The sequence below is a fragment of the Theropithecus gelada genome, chromosome 6, assembly GCF_003255815.1.
Source record: "Theropithecus gelada isolate Dixy chromosome 6, Tgel_1.0, whole genome shotgun sequence".
NCBI lineage: Eukaryota > Metazoa > Chordata > Mammalia > Primates > Cercopithecidae > Theropithecus > Theropithecus gelada.
The window spans coordinates 47,748,060-47,766,399 of NC_037673.1; the positions used below are offsets into that span (position 1 = coordinate 47,748,060).

At 39.6% G+C, this 18,340-nt stretch overlaps 1 non-coding gene across 1 annotated transcript; it reads left to right on the forward strand.

The window, feature by feature from the left end:
* Positions 1-4,640: 4,640 nt before the first annotated feature.
* On the forward strand, positions 4,641-4,747 carry LOC112627336. The gene has a single exon (XR_003120161.1). It is a non-coding gene; the product is annotated as a U6 spliceosomal RNA (small nuclear RNA).
* The last annotated feature ends 13,593 nt before the right edge of the window (positions 4,748-18,340 follow it).

Sequence of the window (18,340 nt, forward strand, 5' to 3'; positions counted from 1 at the left end):
TCACTGCCTAACAGAACTGTGGGAAGGGGACCGTTGCCCTTAACACCTGAGAATGGTAGAGCCAGTGACAGCTGCAATCCTGAGCCTGGAAAAGCTGCAGACACTCAACCCTAATCCATCAGAGCAGCCACAGGGGCTTCACCCTTCAAAGCCACAGGGATGGAGCTGCTAAGGTTTTGGGAGCCCATCCCTCACACCAGTGTTCCCTGAACACAGGACATGGAGTCAAGGGTTATTTGGGGGCTTTAAGATTTAATAACTACCCTGCTAGATTTCAGACTTATGTAGGGCTTACTGGCCCTTTCTTTTGTTCAATTTCTCCCTCTTGGAATGAAAATATCTCCTTAATGCCTGTATCACCATTGTATGAAAATATCTCCTTTTGGAATGAAAATATCTCCTCAATGCCTGTATCACCATTGTACCTTGGAAGTAAATAACTTGTCCTTGATTTCACAGGCTCATAAGTGGAAGGAGTTAAGTCTCAGATGAGACTTAGGACTTTGGACTTGATAATGGAACAAGTTAATACCTTGTGGGACTATTGGGAAAGGATGATTGTATTTTGCAATGTGAAAAGGACATGATATTTAGGGGGTTGGGTGGAATGATGTCGTTTGGGTGTTTTTCTCCTCTAAATCTCATGTTGAAATGTAATTCCCAACATAAGATTTGGAGTAGTGGCCGGTATTGGATCATGAGGACAAATCCCTCATGAATGGCTTAGCACCATCCCTGTGGTGATGAGTGAGCTCTTACTCAGTTCATGTGAGAACTGGTTGTTTAAAAGAGTCTGGAACCTCCCCCTTCTCTCTCTCTCCCTCTTGCCCCTGCTCTTGCCCTGTGACATGCCTGCTCCCCCCTTTGCCTTCTGCTGTGGCTGGAAGTTTCCTGGGGCCCTCACCAGATACTGCCATCATGTTTCCTATACACCCTGCAGAACTGTGAGCCAAAATAAAACCTGTTTTCTTTATAAATTACTCATCCTCAGGTATTCCTTTATAGCAGTGAAAGAACAGACTAACACAGTTTCCAACACAGAAACTGTGAGGGACACATTCCAATTATAGCATAGTCTATGCTGAGATTTTTACTTTAAGAACAGGCTTTTTCCTTTCCATTTGAGCAAAGTCACAGGTCATCTGGGAGAAGGAGTCTCCTTACCTTCTCCATCACTGGGGTATGAACCTCCCAGCTACTGCCTATATGTTGTGTGGGGTGGCCTATCAGTTACTTGTTCCCCTAGGTATTGTCATGCCAGGATACTCTTAAGTCAATCTCAATGATCAGTGATGAGTATCCTTAATACCCAACAGGCTGATGATATCCTGCAGCATGACTGCCAAAGAGAAATCAACTTCCTTCATGTCAATGATTAATATTTTATTTACCATGTCATTATAGAAAAGCAAAACTAGTTACCTTAGATGACCCACCAATGCACACTTCAGAGAGAAATCCAAAATAACTAATTCAATGACAAGTTCCTAAATATTCAGGACATCATTAATTTTTTTGTCATTTCAGCATAACTAAGTGCTAATGGAAATATGGCCATACAACCAATATCAAATAACCATGGAAGCCAATTGTTATTATTATTATCTCATATTATAGCAAGAGACTGTTTTGATTTTTGAAAGATCTAGATGATCTAATATTTAAACAGATACAAACAGTACCTGTTTTATCCCTACCCTCCCTCAAAATAATGTAAGATACTGATGTATTGCTATTGGATATGAAAATGGTACACTTATGAACAGATTTTGATTTTTGCAGGTCCATGGCACATTAGTTCAAAATAAAAATTTTCATAGAGACAAATCTATTTAGCTCAGTTGGTGAGGGATACAATGATATCATGTGGAAATCCTATGACTCCAAGCTAGTATAGTTGGGGAAATATTTCACTCAGGAGCAGCTCAAGCATGTATGTGCTGGTGCAAATACACCGACAGCCTAGGTGTAAGGGAGCACACTTTATGTTAGCAAAATGAAACCCATCCTCTGTGGACGATTCTGTACAAAAACAAAAGTGCAGTAGTACCAAATCAGCATGCTGGCCTCTCAGTGCAGGCTGGCTGGCAGCCAAGTCCAGCCTGCTGAGAGAGAAAATTGAAAGAAGAAATAAAGCAACTGCACAAGATGAAGTCTGATGGTGGATGTGGAGACTCTTCTGGGAAAGCTGGGGAAAAGGTCAAGGTTTTGCTCATGGGCACTTTTAGAGCTGGACCCACTGCTGGCAGTCCTAGTTTCATGAAATGTCAGGTCCGTTTTGTGGGGGAAATACACACACATACAAGCTAACTCAGAGTGTGAGCACTGAAGTGTGCTCTTAGAAACAGGTATTCACCAGCAGCCACTGTTTTGTTTTTAGTATGTGTCATTTGCAGTAGATCTGGATTTCAAAAATAATTCGCTGACCACCACTGGGCCAGGATCCGTGCCTCCCCAAAATTAATGCAGTCTGTAGATGTGCTTCATTCTGAGAAGGTACAGAAGAGAAGTGACATCATTGCAGAAAGATGTTCTGAATAGAGTGCAAAAGGATATACTTTTCTGGCCACAGGCTTTGGTACCCAAGTCTTAGTCAGACATCTCTTACTGCATCATTGTTTGTCACAGGGCTCCTTGCTAAAGAACACAGAAGTCCATTTTCCTCTCAAGGCTCTTAACTGAGAAACTCACGATGACTTGTCTCTTTGACAATTGCTACAGTTCATTTAATGGATGATTACTGAGTTCTTAATGTGTGCTGCATAACTTGTTAGTATTTTATTTCTTAACATATGCATTTATAGTTGTCATTTTCCTGATTATATCCCATCTAGGGCTATGAGGTGCATAGCTCTAGGTGACACCACTCATGTTGTATTCTATGTAAATGACCACCTTGGAGTTGTGTCATGCAGAGTCCTTGCTATTTTGACCAAGAGGACAAGTTCTTTGGGGGCAGAACAAATGTGTGTTGCTACTTGAATTTACTTCCAGGGTTAAAGAAAAGATGCTGCACATGGTAGTTGCTCAGTTAATGGAAGTAGATTATTATGACAATGATGAGTATTTTGAATTTGTTTCCGTCAATGAAAGAATCACTTCAAGTATGTGCAAAGGTTGTTAAGGTTGTTTGGTCCCTGAAAATTTATCAATCAATGCCCTTTCATGACCATGTTATTTTTATTTCTCATCTTGATAATGTAAAGAGTTACTATATTTGGGAAAGATTTCACTGTGATATCTGCTTTTATTAAGGAAAATAATTGCATTTAAATCAAACACAGTTTAAAAATGATATAACTATAGATCACTACTGTTCACACTAGCCAGAAAGAAATATCTTTGCTTTTGCCCAACTATATATGCAATCTAAACTGTTTTTTATACTAAATAAAATAGAAGTATTAACTTCTTTATTGCAGTGCACATGAATATAGCTCCTTATGTATGCTTCATTAATGTTAAGATTGATAAAACACACTCAAGGGCCTCTGAACAAAGCTGTGTCCAAATGTTACCTAGACCACTTAGAATGAACTAGTCCTTATCCTGGCTTCAAAACTGATTTTCCATTCCATGATGACAGTTTCAGTTATCACATATATGTGAGACAATATCATACTTCATATTTGGAAACCATATAGTTTCACAAATTAAACTTTACAATTTATTTAATTTGCAGATGTAGTCCTGAATTAACATAATTAGAAATTACAACTATAAATAAATAAAAGGAAAATATCAAGCAAAGACCCAATTTACAAATACATATTGTTCGTCAAAGTGTTAGATCTTAGACTGGAACATAGATGATTTAAAAACATCGTTCTTATGGTCAAAGAACACACAATTTGAAAATTAATGAAAACAATTACAACTGGTTGAAAACAATACACGGTAATATGTTGCTTACCAGTGGGCATACAGTCTGAGAAACACATCCTTAGGCAATTTCACTGTGAAATGAACATCACACAGTGTGCTTACACAAACTTACGGTAGCCTACTACACACCTAGGCTATATGGTATAGTCTATTGATTCCAGGCTGCAAATCTGTATAGTATGTTACTATACTAAATACTGTAGGCAATTGTAGCAGAAAGGGAAGTATTTGCATATCTAAACATATCTAAACACAGAAAAGGTACAGTAAAAATACAGTGTATTAGATAAAAAATGGTATACCTGTATAGTAGAAGAAGTACACCCTAAAACAATGACAAAAAGTATAGTATAAATGTAAACCGTAACACAGTTGTTTATTATCATTATTGAGTATTATGTATTATACATATTTGTATGTGCTATACCTTCATATGACTGTCAGTGCAGGTTTGTTCACATCAGCTGCACCACAAACACGTGAGTATTGTGTTGTCCTGTGATGTTACAACTGCTACAATGTCACTAAAACATAGGATTTTTTCATCTCCAGTATAATCTTATGAGATCATGGTTATATAAACTGGCTGTTGTTGGCCAAAACAATGTTATGTGGTGCTTGATTGTACTGATATTAAGGCTGTGTTTTACATTTAGGATTGTTGTAAGTATTTCCCCCCCGCCGCAAAAAAGTTTAACGATCAATGAAGAACGGGCTGAAGCTTGAACTGGGACTTTAAAAATAAATCGAAAGTGGTGCTCGCTTCGGCAGCACATATACTAAAATTGGAACGATACAGAGAAGATTAGCATGGCCCCTGCGCAAGGATGACACGCAAATTCGTGAAGCGTTCCAAATTTTTGTTCCTCTTTCTGAAACTATTAAGGTAAATAATTAACAATAAAAATTATCTCATAAAGGCAAAATAAATAAATAAATAAATAAATAAATAAATTGAAAGTGAACATACCTCTCAGTCTCCATCATTACTGGAATAACTAAGTATTGAATAAGCAGCAGCATTTGTCCAACCTAGGGCATTCCCTTTACCTGAAATGTTTTCCTCCTGTTCCTGCTCACTGTGTCTTACTATTCCTGATCATCATCCTTAAGGTCTCAAATTAGTTCCCCATTATACTTCTTCTTTTACTCTACATTCTCCCTTTGTTGCATGAAATATTTACTTATGCCATTACATTTTAATGGTGCGTTTTTGCTAAAAAAATGTATATTCCAAAGAGTGAGGATCAAATATATTTTGTTTACTACCTATCACAGTGCCTAACACATTAGGCATTCGATGCCTCATATGAATGAATGAATGAGCCAAGCATAGTGATATTGGGGGAAGAAAGATGAATAAAGCCTTATATGACTCTTAGAGAACACACAATATAACAAAGAAGAGCAGGCACCCATAAAACAGCTAAGATTTTAGGGCCAGCTTTTCTAGAAAAGTTTTAAAATAAAGACTCTTCACTTGGGAGAGGATTTGTGGCATTCCTGACTTGTGAAGATCACTTTGTCCCACAACATATAATTCAAGCTACTTAATATAAGCCTGAATGGTTGCACTACAAGATCTACTTGCAGATTTTAAAGAATTATGAGTTGAATGCCTTTGATAGAGTAAATGCATTTGAAGCACAGTACCCTTAAAATGAATTACAATCTGAGATGGTACTCTAGGGAGTATGGAGAGATTCAAAATGCTCTTTGTTCTTTGATGTTTTTTCTTTATCCATATGTAATAATTCTAGTCTTTCACCTTTAGGATTATTGTTTTATGCTTCACATTTCAGGTTGTTTATTATAATACAAAACTTAGTAACTGTCACACAAATTAACCAGCAGTTAAGTGCATTTACTATTTTATGAAGCCAAAGAGATGGCAATTAACAGGTTTAGAACACTGGTGATTTTATTTTTAGATGTATTTTCCTAATATTAATCACTATATGTAAATCATCACATTACTCAGTTGTAGTGGTTTTAATTGTGCTGGATGAAAGAAACAATGATAATTAAGAAATGCATATGGATATGTTAAAAAATATAAATAGCAAAAATATAAAAATTGTCTTTAGTGAAGGTTTAAGAGGAATTTAACTCAAACTACACTAAGCATTTCAAAACAAAGTGAATTAGAAAACTTGATGTCTTCTGTTTAAAACAAAAATAAGAACTTGAATAAAATATTATCCATGATTGTAATATGAAATAAAGATTTGCTCAAGGGAGAAAATTATATTGGAGAATTTAAGTCCACAAAATACTTGACTGTTGCTACTTAACACAAGAAACTTGCTTGCTTATGGATGAGCATAACAGCATCAGAATTGCTGGTACAGGAAATGAAGCTTAGTCATCAAACATTCTGCATGTGAACTTTATGTATGGATTTTAGGGTGTTGCACAATAAACAGATATTTAATTGAAGAATACTCTCTTCTTCCTTTTTTTCCCCTTTTGGTTGAGGAACAAATAAATGTCCCTCTTCTTACTTTTAGTTCAAATGAATAAATATTACATAGGTAGGCATATGTAATGTAATGTATATCATGTACAATATCATGCATAGTTGAATATTCACCAAGGAATTATATAATATCTGGCTAACAATGGCTTCTAAAAAGTTAAATTCATTTTCTTGTGTAACAATCATTTTGGAGAAAGTCAACATAGGGTGAGTGTAGCTGCTCAAGAAAGTCATGGGAGACCCAGATTGCTTCTTTCTTTATGCTCTGTCATGGTGTGGCATGTTCTAAAACCTGCTAATTGCCATCTGTTTGGCTTCATAAAATAGTAAATGTGCATAACTGCTGGTTATTTTGTGACAGTTATTAATTTTTGTAATATAATAAGCAACTTGAAATGTGAAGCATTAAACAGTACTTCTCAAAAGACTAGAATAATTATTTATGAATAAAGAAAAAAATCAAACATGCTCCAACAGCATCTCAAGATGGTTGCATTTCCAAGTAAAACACCCACATTCCAGGTAGGAGGAAAGGGGGAGAGAAGAGATTTTTCCCCATTGAGCCTACATTAGGGAATGAAACCTCTGTCCAGGAATTGTTGTCTCCATCTTATTGACCAGAATCGTATCACACAGCCACCTCCAACTGCAAGAAAGGCTGGGAACTTGAGAATTCTATTTTTCAGCCTTATTGGAAAAGATGATAAAAGTTGGATGGGGGTTGGAATGGGTGTTGATTGAGCCAATTTAAAAGAATCTGCAATAATACTACTTAAGAAGTTGCACCTTCCCTTACAGAGATCCTCATAACACAGATTCTGAGGAAAGGTAGAGAGTGGATAACCACTCGGTTATTCTAGCTGTGTAACAAACCACCCTAAACTTGGTGGCAAAAACAGTAACTTTTCTTATGGTCCTGTATTCTATTGTGCAGCAATTCAGAAGGGCACAGTGGGCACGGCTTGTCTCTCTGTTTCTCTGCTCCAGTGTCTGGGGTCTCATTTGATACAATAGAGCACATGGTTGAGAGTGACTTTCATCACAGGGAGCACTGGAATTATCTGGAGGCTGCTTCACTCACATGTCAGGCTCCTGGGCTGGGATGACTTGAAGGCTGAGCTCCACTGGAGCTATTGACCAGATACCCACACTTGGTTTTCTCAGGGACTTGGGCTTCTATCAGGGACGGGTCTGGATTCGGAGAGAAGACACTAGAAGAACAAGTATGCCAACAAATCCAAGCAGAAGTTACATGGCTTTTATGACTGGACCTGAAAGTCACATGGTGACTTGTAAAAATAGTTACCAGCCCACCCAGATTCAAGGGGAGGGCACAAAGACCACTTCCTTTAATGGAGGATGCCCAAAGAATTTGCAGCCATTTTTAAAAACTGCCACAGTCACAGTGATGGTACTCAATATTCAACATGATTTTCTTCTCTTTCCCCTCCCCTCCCCTCCCCTCCCCTCCCCTCCTCTCTTCTCTTCTCTTCTCTTCTCTTCTCTTCTCTTCTCTTCTCTTCTCTTCTCTTCTCTTCTCTTCTCTTCTCTTCTCTTCTCTTCTCTTCTCTTCTCTTCTCTTCTCTTTCCTTTTGAGTCAAGGTCTCGCTCTGTCACCCTGGCTGGAGTCCAGTGGCCCGATCATGTCTCACTCTGAACCCTGATTGATCACAATCTCCTAAGAATTGTCTTATTAAACTTTCTTTCCATTATCCCTATTCCTCAAGCACACTAAGAAAAGACTATGTTACATGGACACATGGAGGGGAAAAAAACACACTGGGGGGAGGGGGAGGCAGAGCATCAGGAAGAATAGCTAATGCATGCTGGGCTTAATACCTAGGTGATGGGATGACCTGTGCAGCAAACCACCATGACACACGTCTACCTATGTAACAAACCTGCACATCCTGCACATGTACCCCAGAACTTAAAAGTTGAAGAAAAATAAAAAATCCAGGTGAAATTTTCTAAAAACAACAACAACAGCAACAACAGCAACAAAAGAATGCTTTTGGAGTTCCTGGACCAGGTGGCACAAATTCAGTCAACAGATACCCTCCAGCATCAAGTCTCACAGAGAAACAACAATTCTCTACCTCAATGCAGAAAGAAAGAGTGAGGCCCTCCAGGGCTACTGGTTACAATAATATTACATTCTTTTTTACTACCTTGTACCTGGTGCCAGGGCCATATCCCACAGATTCAAAATTCAGCTCTTGTAGTACAATCCATATGGATAATCATAATGGTTGCTGACCTATCTGATTCCAGGGGTGGGTCTAAATCTTGAGACTGTAAACCAAAAACAAAATGCTAAGGCCCCCCAACAATCTGAATGGACTTCCTCCTTAGCCGAGGCACTCTTAAAATTTAACCTGAAAGACTGGAAGACTGGTTGAGGCCATGATGGGGTCGTGGGTGTCAGCTATGCCTCATTATACCTCTCCAGCAATAGCATCAACACAGCCCTTAAGTCTGATAAGAAGCATCTGAAGCATTTACAATAGATTCTCTCTGAAGCCTGATGCTTGAAGGCTTCCTCTGCATGATAAGAACTGTGATCTTCACAATCCTTAAACCCAGACACTTCCTTCCAATTGATCCCAGGTATTCAGATAAACTCAAGCCAGAAATTATTTATTTGTTTGTTTGTTTATTTATTTATTTTGAGATGCAGTGTCATTCTGTTGCCAGGCTGGAGTCCTGTGACGTGATCTCGGCTCACTGCAACCTCTGCCTCCTGGGTTCAAGCGATTCTCCTGCCTCAACCTCCTGAGTAGCTGGGACTACAGATGCGCCACCACACCCAGCTAATTTTTGTATTTTTAGTAGAAGTGGGGTTTCATCATGTTGGCCAGGTTGGTCTCCATCTCTTGACCTTGTGATTCACCCACCTCAGCCTCCCAAAGTGCTGGGATTACAGGCGTGAGCCACCATGCCTGGCCCAGAAAAATTGTAAATTCACCTATAACTTGGAAGCCACCTCCCCCACCACCCATCTGCCTCCTGTCCCCTGCCCCGCTTCAAGCTGTTCCATCTTTCTGACCAGAACCAACGTATTTCTTAAATGTATTTGATTGAAGTAGCATGCCTCCCTAAAATGTATTAAACCAAGCTGCACCCTGACCACCTTGGGCACATGTTCTCAGGACCTCCTAAGGACTGTATCACAGGTCATGGTCACTCATATTTGGCTCAGAATAAATTTCTTCAAATACTAAAAAAACAAACAAACAAACTGTTAAATCTATTGATGAAAGCCTCTTTCCAGTGTTTCTGAAGGAAGAGTGAGCTGTTGATCCACTGGCTGGGAGAGACATTCAGAGATGAGGCTGCTCCGCCAAGGCCAGCTTGGCGGTGTCTGCCTAGTGAGCATGACCAGGATAGGGCAACAGTCACAGAATTAAGCAATCTCATCTTAACAAAAATGGCTGGGTTTTTCTATGTGTATATTCAAGTGTAGATAATCGCTTGTCTATTTTCCATGCGGTTTGGAATGTATGACCTGTGTTTGTACCAAGGAAGCTAGATATAAGGTTAGATCATGAAAAGACGCTGAAGTGGAATCCAAGAAGGTTCCTCGTGATCTGCAGTGAAGAGTGACACATTGTGATACTCTTCATAGCACAGGAAAAACATCACAGCAACATTTCTAAGTGTATGAGGTCTAGGAAGAACAATTTCAGGCACTAGATATCATTTCTGGTTTTGAGCCCCACATAGTCCTATTCTTTGCAGGTAAGTGCAGTGGAATGATTTAATCTTATCTCTGACATGTACTAACTCTGGGACTCTGAGCAAGTTCACATAGTTCACTCTCAGTTTCTTTTTCTCACCTCAGATAATGGGGATAAAAATGCCCATCTTAAACCGCCATTGTGAGGATTAAATGCATATTTTTCCTCCCTCTTGCTTCCCTGAACTCCTATCTTTCTACCCCTGCTCCTAATGATGAATAATCTGCTGGTGCTGAAGGATGTCACTTCCTCCTGGAAACCGTATGACATGCCATCAAAGACTGGGTCAGCTATCTCTCCTATGTGCTTCCAAATAAAGCTCTGTGCTTACACTCATCATAACTCTTAACATCCAGCAATCCATTTCATTAATTCTAGCAAAAAAATGAGTATGTGCCAGGCACTCTCCCAGGGTCTGGAAACAAAGCAACAAATAACATTGGAGAGGTCTCTGCCCTTGTGTTTTGAACTCTCTAGTAGGCAAAATAGACAATTAATAAGCAAGCAAATAAGATGAATAGTAATTCCACAGAGTGATAGGCCCATAAGGAATTAAAGAACATGGTAGGAATGAGACTGAGTCTTGAGGAGAGCCTGGTTTTAAAAGGCCGATGAGTCTCAAAACAAATATATAAAAAAGACCGATGGGAAAATTCCAGTCAAGGACATGACATTTGAGCTGAAATCTGGATATTGAGAAGTAGCTAGGTATATAATCTAAATACCAGGCACCCTTATAAGCACTCCGAGTGTATTAATTCATTTTATCCTCACAACAACTTATTGAAGTAAATGCTCTTCTTATTCCTACTTTACAGATGAGATGACAAAGATCCAAGGGTGAAGCAACTTGCACAAGATTACACGGCTAGCAAATGGCAGAATTTGTATTCAACCCAAACAGGCTGCCTTCAAAGTCCATATTTCCAGTCACTGTGTTGTAACTGCCTCTCAAAAGGATTTGATGTTGCATCAACCTTGACTTTTTTCTTGTGTGTTTCTATTACTGGATAGCAAATTAGTTTATGGTTAGCGCCTAGTCCCAAGAATGCCCAGCTCTTAGTCTGTCTGTGTGTGTGTGTGTGTGTGTGTGTGTGTGTATTATTTTTCTTCTTTTGGTCTGAGAGAGGGTCTCGCTCTGTTGCCCAGGCTGGAGTACAGTGGCGCAACCATAGCTCATTGCAGCCTCAACCTCCCAACTCAAACAATCCTCTCACCTCAGCCTCTCTAGTAGCTGGGACGAAAGGCACACACCATTACGCCTCGCTAATTTTTAAGTTTTTTGTAAACATGAGGTCTCCCTGTGTTGCCCAGGCTGTTCTCAAACTCCTGGGCTCAAGCGATTTCTCCTGCCTCAGCCTCCCAAAGTGCTGAGTTTACAGTTTTGAGCCACCTTAGTATATTCTTAATAAGTATTATCAAATGAATTCATGATTTCAATGAGCAAATATATTTGACATGAAGGATCTCACTTAGTGCTTAGCATCAGATAAGTGATTAACATGTTAATTCTTCCTCCCTCCCTCCCTTCCTAACTCCCCAAGTTAGACTCATATATCCTGCTGCTGCACTAAAAGTACCTGGAAGATTTATAGAGGAAGGGTGGGGGGCTGCCTTCATAACATATCAAAGAAGAAATTAGAAGAAGTTTTTCAGTTTGTTAGCAAAAGATGGAAAAGTAACTTGAGTGAGCTCTGAAGAAAAACACATGCAAGCAAGGAGCTTGTAAAGTAATAAATTTCTCCACTCCAACACTAAAATGATGTTCTCTGTGCTTTAAGGAAAAACAATTTGGAAAATTTCCACACATACACATTTTGGGGAAAATGTAGGGAGAAATACGAAGTTAGTTAAATGTCTTTCTTAGGCACTTCAAAGCCATGAACCATTAAATCATTTCCACAGCTTTTTGACTGTTATCTCCCCTACCCCCAGAACATTGCCAAAACCACTCCTTTAAAGGTTACAATAAATTTGAAAGCCAAATCAGATTTGGAAATGTTGCACAAAAGAGAACTATATCTTGTACTTTAGATACATTTTTTTAAATGTCAGCACAGAGCTACATCCTGCCAAAGATGAACTTGGAAGCAGTGACCTTTGTGGATGACTTCTCTTTGTTAGATTTTTGCCCTACAGGATTTTAGAAGCCTGGTCACAAGAACATTTAAGGATACCAGGTGGTTTTGAAATGCATGGTTGAGCTGGATGACTTATCTGGGCCTGAATGTAAATTTGGGAAAAGAATTCTGTCATGAAGAAAGTGAACATTTGTACAAGAAGAATCAGCCGCAGTGTTCTCGAAAGTAACTGTAACCTTCCCGCTGCCGCTGAGTTTGATGGAGAAAGATGGTGAGCTTAAGAAGAAAGCAAGAGATCATTCTCTGCGTTTTTTTACCCAGTGCTGTGTTGAATTTCTTTCTAGTTACAATTGTAAAGTGTCACAAACAAAAGTCATTTAGCTTATGCAACTTCTGCCATTAAGGCGTTGCCTCTAGAAAATGAACTAAAATGTTAGCAGATGCTCCAGCAATATTAGGGAGAGACCTCCCTTCTAAATGAATTACAGAGATGGGCACACTTATAAGAAAAAGGTAACATTTTGTGCACTTAATCTCCTAGAATTCACATAAAGGATTGAGGAACAACATACATTTAATCTGTATTGTGAACCCAGTTTATAACTCCGAAGTTAGAGAACTGAACCTGCTCAGTAGTAAAGGAGCACAAAGGGAGTAAAGAAGCAGGAAGCAACATTTACTGCAGCCCAACTCTCCTGACAGTGAGTGTGGCAGAAAGATGAGAGTGTGGTATACAAGCAACCAAGATAGCAAAGCGGAGGTTGGGCAGCTGGAAGCATGGAGTACAAATAAATGCTATTAATTCGTTAGTGGACTGCAGTTACACATGGTGGCTCCAGCTTACAATTCTGGCCTCAACAATTTAAAGACTGATTTCCTCAGTGACCAGCCTGCTGTTCTTGAAAGAAGAAAGAAATAGGGTTTCTTAGGTTATTATACTACTAATTTAAAAGACAGAATGTGACAAAGGAAGTAAACTTCTACAAATATTAAATGCAGCTACTCGTTTGAAGGTCATGTTTAAGTGTGATCACGTGACAGGATCTGGCAATGCATCAGTTTTGTTATCTTTACCCACCCCTTACGTTAGAAAATACACCATAAACGATGGATAGCATTGACAGCTTTCGTAAATGTAGGCTGAACAGCAGGTGGCAGCAAAAGATACTGTAAGAAACACTTTCAATAGAATATCTGAGAAAATTCTAGAGAACTTATTTTGGTGAGGTGCAGGTAGAGAAGGCATTCAAAGATGATTGCTCTCTTACCTCTGACTAAAGCACATGATAGAAAAAGAAAGCTATTGGGAAGGTTGACCATGATAACTAAGTTTAAATGCTTTTCTGTCGTTTAGTCACCTTTCCACTAAATGAAAGGATTGAAAAAGCTTATCAAAAGTACAAGCATCCCACAGCAAAGCCCGACTAATCCTCTTACAAAATGGGAAAGCATCTGAAGAGAGACCTTTATAATAAGAAATGACATGCAATATTTATTATAAAATTATCATTCAATCTAGTATGGAAATATGCCAGTTGGAGGTTATCTGTCTCTTGGCTCAGAAGAAATACTAATGGAAGAATATTAACATCCTTCAAAGAAAGAAAGATATATGTAAATAAAACATTAAAGCCTCATTCATCATGAATGGCTCTTTGAGAATGAGACAATAGCATGGGACAAATGAGACAGGACAGAGCATCTGGATCTTTTAATAAAAAACCCCAAAATAAGAAGGATGAAAATATCATAAGGAAAAGGATGAGCCTTAATTTGTTGGAAGGGTAGGTTTCTGGGAAAAGGGGACATGTGCCTATCTGTGAGTAATTATAATCCAGGGGAATCTACCTATATGCAGATAACAGACATAATTCAACATTAAGACCAGCCTCTAGGTTCCTGAGAAAACCAAAGCAATGATCTTAGTAAATCAAGTTTTGAAAAAGATTGCAACTTACTTCTGTACATCTTGGCTGTGATATTATCTGTTTTACTTGATGCCCAACTAGATCAGTGAGTAATTAGATGGAGCTGAATATTCCTCCAACATAGCCAAAATAAGTAACTGATAGAAAGAAACGCACATGGCAGAATAATTTTAGATTCTGGAATTATAACAACTGGTCTCCAAATGCCATCATAAAGTAAAGTTCTATGTTTAGGTGGAGACAAAATGCCTAAGAAGATTACCTCGGTACGACCAAGGACTGATGCTAAACAGTAGTACATAGCAGATGATGTAAACATGGCGATGGGCACAGTTCTCCATTCTAACCACAAATAAAGTCTAACTTTATTTGAATTCCAATTTCATATTCCTTTTCTTTCTTTCTTTCCTTTTTTTTTCTTTTTCTTTTTGAGATGGAGTTCAGCTCTTTCACCCAGGCTGGAGTGCAGTGGCAGGGATCGCGGCTCACTGCAACCTCCGCCTCCCAGGTTCAAGTGATTCTCCTGCCTCAGTCTCCTGAATAGCTAGGATTACAGGCACATGCCACCACACCCAACTAATTTTTGTATTCTTAGTTTCACTATGTTTCACAGGGTTTCACTATGTTGACCAGGCTGGTCTCAAACTGCTGATCTCAGGTGATCTGCCCACCTCAGCCTCCCAAAGTGCTGGGAGAGAGACTTTGATTTCTCCGAATCCTTGTAAAAGAGATTCATCCCTTTCCAGTCAGTTGTGGGCAGGGAGAAGGTAGAGGTAATGGTAGTTAGATTGGTTGTGCAGTAAAAATCTGGCTGCCCAGGTTCAGGTCTGTGGCAGGAGGCGGAGTTCTCATAGCAGTTGTCATGAAGTGGTCAGTTACCTCAACATGTGTGTGCTACTGCCACTACTATTACTATACACACGCCTGTACTCGCTTGTACTCGCTCCAGCACATTCTCTTCTTTATGTCACATTATCATGTAAACTACCATAAAATGAAAGCAAATTATTTATGAACTCTTTTTGTTTTGCTTAAACATCACAGATAAAATTTTTCAAGTAATCATAAAACATAACATTTTTGGAACCAAGTTGCCAAGAATACTGTGAAAATCTCAAATACCAGCAAGACTTCAAAGCAAGTCCCTTAATCAAACTAGTGCTTATTTACTAGGAAAAAATTCAAAAGGCTGGGATGCATAGCCCAGATAAGCCAGTTCTGAAGTTGCTGTCATAAATGAGGTATGGGGTGTGAACAGCGTCAGTGCTTGTGTCTTTGAAATGTTCAGTCTCTCTGTAACCTTAAAAATAATTACCTCTTATGATTAAAAACTGTATTTGTCATATGATTGATACTTTATTTTACTAAAAGATATTAATATGAGTGTTGATGTAACCATGGAACGTTTAAGTGTTATATTGTGTTGTGATTCTTGATCAGAATTAACAAAGTGAAAACATCATGTTTTGTTGCTGTTTACAATTTTTTTCTGTTTCCTTTGAGATACTTCACTTTCAATTGGTCCCTTCCCAACACATTTTTCTGCTGATACCAATAACCACAGCCTCCTCTGCTAAAGTGTCTCGGTGATGCACATCTGATTCTTCAGAACTAAAACCCAGAAAGGGTCTCAAATATTTCATGCTGAAGCCCCTCAAAGGGCAGTCAATCACAAGTATCTGCTCACCACTTAGCCAGAGTGGTAAAGCAGATGACGTAAAGATGGCGATGGGCACAGTTCTCCATTCTAACCACAAATAAGGTCTAACTTTATTATGAAGTCCCATTTCATATTCCTTTTCCTTCTTCCTTTTTTTTTTTTTTTTTTTTGAGTTCAGTTCTTTTGCCCAGGCTGGAGTGCAGTGGAAGAAAAATTCAGCCTTTTCTTACCTTTTAAATATCAATTCATTTGCAGAGACAGTAGCACAACTATCAAAAATACTATGCCTGGATGGCAGGACTGGTGGGGTGAATGGAGCAGTAATGATAGGTTGCTAATTTTATTTTAGTGTAAGTTTGTGCTATATTTCCCTAATGTTTATATGATTTTTTTTTTTTTTGGTACCAGAGAAAAATTTCTGGATATGCTTTGACTATAGAAAAAGCCACATTTCAAAAATCTGGATTTATAATAATAATTCATCTTTAAAAGGATGAATATAACATATAAAACATATATCTGTAACCTTTTTAGTAACATGTGTTTTCTCTAGTGTTTTAGGTTTATACATTCACTAAATCTAGAAAGTAAGTTAAAATTATCCAGTGGGATCATTTCATTTGTGGAAGAGGAAATTGAGGCATAGCTTGATTAAAAGAATTGTTCAAAGTGAGTTAACAACTTACCGCAATAAGAATCTGGTGTCTACCTTAGAGTGGTGGACTGCTATTACTTGCCCTCCTCACAATTATAATTTTATGTTAATTCTATTGTTATCATTATTGATAACACTACATATATTTTACCCCCAAGGAAAGAAGGAAGGAAGCAAGAACCTAGTCTTAAAAATCTTAAATTATTTCAAGATGCTGAAACTCAAATCACTTTTCCAATAACCTGAAAAAAATATCTTTCAAATAATATATCCCAAGTAGCCCAGGAAATAATGGTGAGCCTGTGGTTTTCTAGGTTAAATAAGTAAATATCAAATGATATATAAAAATTAAATATCAAGCCAGTTAACTTTTTCGCTTGCACTCTAACCAGCAATTATTTTTGAAAGGCCAGGAAATTCTCAATTATTGGTTCTCTACTTTGATAGCACATTATATTATCCGGGAAAAGAAAAAATTGCCTAAGACCGATAATCAGAATATCAGAATCCCTGAAGGTGGTCGCGCGCGCGCGCGCGTGTGTGTGTGTGTGTGTGTGTTTACTATTTCGGTTAGACTACTAGTGTGAACTGCGGTTGAGAATCGCTTTCCCAGTCTCAGCGCTCAACCCTATTCCACTCTAGTCCGCTAAGGGACAGCATCAGACCGCTCAAACTCAGAGGGCATGCCGAGAACCGCGTCTCTTCCCCTTGAAGCCACGAGAGGGCGCTCCTGAACCGGGTTTCTTCATTGGCCGCCTCTTATCCCCCAAACTTAGAGACAACACCGCAGAAAAGGCTTTCATTTGGAAGCGGGCAGAAAGAGAAACGGCAGGGAATTGCCTTTATATATCCGAGGGCCGACGGATAATTTCTGTAAACAACAATACCCCCCAAGATGAGCTCTTCCGAGCTTCCTACCCAGTGGCAGCTCCACATTTTCTCCTTTGGACTTGGAAAAACTTCACTTCCCGAAAGGAGAAAGTCGGGGGGCCGGCGGCTGGGTGGGATGGTTTATGGCTTTGGATCTTGAGCAGTTCACTGTTCAAATAAATCTTGGTGAGTCTTAGAGAACAATCTCCACATTAATCTTGTGTAATTAGCGTTATAACCCTCGGCAGCCTAAGAAGCAGGAAAGACAAAGCTTTATGCAAATGGGACTGCCCTGGCCTCGGCTCCTCCTCCGCCCGGGCCCTTTTCTCCCTGGGCCCCTCGGTACCGCGCCGCAGACTGCGAGCCTTTTTTTAATGGCACGGTACCTTAAAATCAGTGATAAGGTTCTTGACTTTAAAAACAAAAAATGAAAAAGGAGAAGCAGCGGCAACCGAAGGAGGGGAGAGGCGTGCGCAAGCTGAGGCTATTAGAAGGATTTAGCCTCTGGGGTATTGGCACCTGCCTTTGGCAGCCAGCACAGTCCAGTTAAGGACAGAACCCAACACGTGGGGAGACTTAGGGACTGGGAGGTGGCGTTTTCTCCAACCAGCAGCTCTTGGGAGGGGGTTGGGTAGGAGGGCGCGGGGGCAAACCCGTGGCTGGGGCGCTTTTCTGGCAGAGAGAGGCAGCTCTCTGAGTTCGCCCCGGGGACCTCACTCTGCTTTCCAGACCCGCACATTTCCTAGGCAGGAGTCTCGAACCGAGCCCTCAGATGACAGTCTCTGCTAAGCCGAGACAAGGCCCCACAGGAGGAGGAGGGTGTGAGGAACCCCAACAAGCAAGTCTTTACTTGCAAAGGTTGGGGAGGGGGTTGGGACAGCGGTGCCCTCAGAGGCCGAGGTGCGCGCTTAGCCGCGCACACGCTCTGGCACCGACGCGAAGCCGAGAGGATGCAGATCCCCCGCCTGGCTCTGGATTATCTGCTCTGTGTTTACTGTTTCGGAGGGCTTTACGTGAAACGAATAAATTTTTACTTGCTCCC